This window comes from Hypomesus nipponensis, chromosome 23, assembly GCF_054491055.1.
Source record: "Hypomesus nipponensis isolate SF chromosome 23, ASM5449105v1, whole genome shotgun sequence".
Classification (NCBI taxonomy): Eukaryota; Metazoa; Chordata; class Actinopteri; order Osmeriformes; family Osmeridae; genus Hypomesus; species Hypomesus nipponensis.
The window spans coordinates 7,489,353-7,493,972 of NC_140383.1; positions in this window are offsets into that span (position 1 = coordinate 7,489,353).

A 4,620-nucleotide genomic window follows, 5' to 3' on the forward strand; every position below is an offset into this window, starting at 1 on the left:
TACAGCGCCGTGTCAGCCAGCCAGACCCACGCAGCGCCTGAGCAAATGTCAAACGATCATAAAAAGGAGGGGTAAATGGCCGTTGCAATAAAAGCTGCCATGAATAGCCCCCCCCCCCCCCCATCTCCTGGTCACGGGCTGGAAAGGTCAGGAGCCATTTAAACCAAGGGGCCACGCCAGAGGGGGCCCCTCCCATGTAATAAACATCAGCCGGCCTGCAGATCTTCATCCACGCGCAGCAGGGATGGAGGGCCAAATGTCATTACAGCTGTCGGAGAGCACCAGAGCACATGGCTGAGTAGATGTGGACGAGGGCATCTATCTATCCAGGCATCTCCACCAAGGGCAGAGCAGCTGAATAGGCCTGCCGAAACCATATATTTATTATGGGCGCTCTGAGAAGCCAGAGAGGACTGGATCCTGACTGTGGGTGTCACCTATGGACACATCGTTATCCATCTCTGTGATTTATTCTTTATTTTGAAACAGCTTACACTATTTGGAGGTTGAAAAGGTTTCACGGAGGAGCATCTGGGAAATGTCCGTCGTTTACTAAACAAAGACCAGTGGGGGTCACGTGAGCTTGATTTCTCGGTCCACATCTGACAGCAACTGATTGCGTTGTGTTGTGATCATTACGCAGAGTCTTAGGGACACATTAGCTGAACCAAGAACAAATCCTCCATCCCCACCTCTTTAATACCATCCAGATCATCCTTGCTCCTTAGCTCGCACCTCACTTCAGCCACATCAAAAAGGGACGCTTCATTAGGAATTGAAGGTTACTTGTTGTTAATGAGAGCCCCAATTAGGAACCACAGAGTGCCAGCCTCGGTGGAATAGCAGCCTCCACAAACACTAAATCACCTTGTTGAATTCCTGCCAAGTTTCCCCAGCCAGAGAGAGAGAGAGAGAGAGGGAGAGAGAGAGAGAGAGAGAGAGAGAGAGAGAGAGAGAGAGAGAGAGAGAGAGAGAGAGAGAAGAGGAGGTAGGAGAGAATAGAGAGAAGGAGTGAAAGAGAGGAAGAGAGAGAGTGTGAAGGGAGTTGGGGGGAGGGGGGTGGAGACAGAGATGGTGGTGAGGAAGGATGGGGGGGGAGCTCTGATCTGTCTGTGTGTCACTGCCGCCTACAGTATCTGACAGGGTTCAACAGGTTTATAGGGTGTGTGTGTGTGTGTGTGTGTTTCTGCTCGTGCGCATGCTGCTTGTGCGCATATGTGAGTGTATGTGTGTGAAGGAGAGATAGTTATATGTGTCTACAAACAAGCAATTAGACTTTCTTTTTGATTTAAACCATCAAATAGTATATGGTAGACTGTGTTATCGACAGGGTACAGCCAGTCAGTGGAGGAAGCTTATATAATGAGGAGGGGTGGGGGAGGGGGTGGGGGTGGGGGGAGGGGCTGCAGGAGTGTGTCCATAACGTCTAATTCTACCAGCCGCATCTCTTTCTTTCTCTTCCTTCCCTTCGTCTCCTGTCAGAGTTATGCAACCTGATCCTAAAGATGGATGCCTCCCAGAGGATTGTGTGTGTGTGTACGTTTGTGTGTTTGTGTGTGTGTGTGTGTGTGTGTGTGCGCATGTGGGTGAGAGACAGAGAGAGGGAGAATGATACAGCAAGGCCTGTGCCAGACACACTGGGCTTCAGCAAACAAGCTCCAAATTACAGGATGCCATGGAGCGAAGAGCAGACAGGAGGGAGGGGTGGCGGCAGGGGGTGGAGAGTGTGTGTGGGGGGGGGGTGGAGAGTGTGTGTGGGGGGGGGTGGAGAGTGTGTGTGGTGGGGGGTTGAGAGTGTGTGTGGGGGAGGTAGAGAGAGTGTGTGTGGGGGGGGTGGAGTGTGTGTGTGGGGGGGGGTGCCTGGTGACACCCTGCCGTCTCATACAGACCCATCTGCTAGCTTAACTGCAAATCCTGCTTTCCACACACAGACATGCATGCAGACACATGCACCCAGGCACAGGAATACTGTACACAATGATGGCAGCATGCACAGACACAGTGCACACACACACACGTACATTCACAAGCACACATTCCTCATTCACTGGCTGTGATGCTGTGACAGGACCCTGTCTCCGCATAGAAGCAGGTGACGAGACGATGTCAAAGAGGGCAAGGGGGAAGAGGGGGGAGAGGGGGGCGGGGGGGGGGGGGAGGGGGGGGGTGATGAAGTACTCAGACCAGGAGCACCCGAGCGGAGCGCATCGGCTCCTATCCTGTCAGCGTCAGTCTCAAACGCACGCGCGCACAAACACACACACACACACATCAACACGCACGCACACACAGTCAAGTTCATGGAAGGCATAATACTTTATGGACCAGCCCTCTCAGCACGGAGGATTATTCTTGTGTCTAGCAGGACCGGAGGAGAGCATTAGCAGGCACTCTGGAGGAAGGACTGAGCAGGGGCTGAGAGGAATAAGCAAGAGGGACTCCACGTCTCCCTTTGGTGAACACTCCAGTTCTCATGCTACCTGCTGGTACACCATGGAGCAAATGAACCAGGCTCTCTCCCTCTACAGGTACCTGGAGAAAATGAATTTCTCATTCCTACGGCAGCGCTGCATGTGGCTCCATGTATGCTCCCCAGTGAAATGGTCAGGTCCTTACAGCATGTGTTGGAGACAGCCCTCCAAGACACGGGCCCCGGTGAGTGTCTTCACCATCCATGGCTTCAGGGCTCGACTCGGGGGGAGATAGGCCCCTCTCTTGCAGCAACCCCTGGATGGGGAGCCGTGTGTAGGCTACATGTCAGACTAGCCAGGCCTCTTCACAGAGCAGGAGCAGTGTAGGACAGTGGTGAGCGCTGTCCGCCTCCTCCTCTATCATGGCTGCACCCCACCACAGCCCTGTGAGGCTCTCATTACCCTGGGCCACAGCAGCCCTGGGCGTCCGAGCTCCCAGTAACCTGGGAGAGAGAGATTTCTCAGAAGAGAAGCACAGGTCGATTAGATGACTCTACAACTAGGATTAAGTTTCGTAACACCACCCCTCCCACACACACACACACACACACACACACTCATCCCTTCTTTTTCTATCCATCCATACTCCGCCACTTCTTCTTCGCTTCTCTCCCTTCATCCCCTCTATCCTTCACCCCTCCCTCCCTTCCCTGGCTCCCCCCCCCCCCCCCCCCCCCCCCCCAGGCCCTAGCCGGCCAGATTACAGCAGTGTGGAGCGGGGGCCCTGTGAAGAGTGCTACAGAGGCTCACACCATTATTTTACACCCCTGGGTCAATGTCAGAGAGAGCTGCTGGCAAATTACAGTCTTCCCCCCCCCCCCCTCTCTCTCTCTCTCTCTCTCTTTCTCTCTCTCTCTCTCTCTCTCTCTCTCTCTCTCTCTCTCTCTCTCTCTCTCTCTCCTCCCTCTCTCTCTCTCTCTCTCTCTCTCTCTCTTTCTCTCCCTATCCCTCGATCCTAACGTCTATCTCTCTCTTAACAGCATGCAGCGCTCCATCTCCCTCCTCTCGCCCCACCTCCCGCTCTCTGCTCATCTCTATTCCCCCCGTCGTCTTATTCTCTCTTCTTTTTGGCACTTCCTCCCACGCGTCCCCGTCCCCCCCACCGCTCGTTTTAATTTTCCCACTGTCTTAATGCTCATCTCTAAATATATCCCTCCCAGTGATTCTCTTTTACACCCTTTCCCTCTCATCCATCCTTCTCTTCCTTTTATCCCCCATGGTTTCATTCCTCTCGCCCCGTTTATCTCCCCCTCTCTCTCTCTCTCTCTCTCTCTCTCTCTCTCTCTCTCTCTCTCTCTCTCTCTCTCTCTCTCTCTCTCTCTCTCTCTCTCTCTCTCTCACTCAATCTCTCTCCCTTCCCTCTGTCTCGCCCTCACTTTCTCCTCTTCTCTCTTCCGCACACTTTAAGGATTCTTTTCCGCACGGGAGACAGACACTCCACTCCACACGCACGCGTTCTGTCCTCATCTGCAGCATCAGTCATTTCTGAAACCCATCTCATCTTCCAGGAATCAAAGCCTCTCGCTCGCTTTCTCCTCCCTCATCTCCCTCTCTCCTCCCCCATCTCCCTCTCTCCTCCCTCCATCCATCTCTCCTCGTCTTTGTCACCCACCATCCCTACCTTCCTCCCTTGACTTTTCTCTCCATCCGCGAGGAGGAGAGAGAGATACAAGGGGGGAAGGGGGGAAAGAGAGAATAAGGAGGGGATTTGGGAGAGGGCAGAGTGAGATGGGTGGGGGAAGGGGGGTATCGGAGTACGCAGGGAGACAGGAGCTAGCAGTCAGAGAGATGGGAGAGAGAGGGGAGGTAGAGGCGCAGTGACAGTGTGTCTGGGACATCAGAGGGGGGCTGGGGGTGACGATGGGCGACAGGGCATCCAGGCAGACCTCTCCATGATATCTGGGTCCCGTCAACGCAGCTAAAATGGGACATAAAACCTCTAGGCTGTGGAGGAATAAACCAACATCGGGTGCGGCAAAAACAAGGTGTCGAGGGAAATGGTTTCATCAAGTCAAGCTCATAAAAGGCGATTTATGGGCTTTGGGCTTTGACCGAGGCTGTTCAGCCGCCTCCTCTTTCTGAGTGTGTGTGTGTGTGTGTATGTGTGTGCGGCTGGCTCTGTTGACCGCTGGGTCTGTTCATGGCTTGG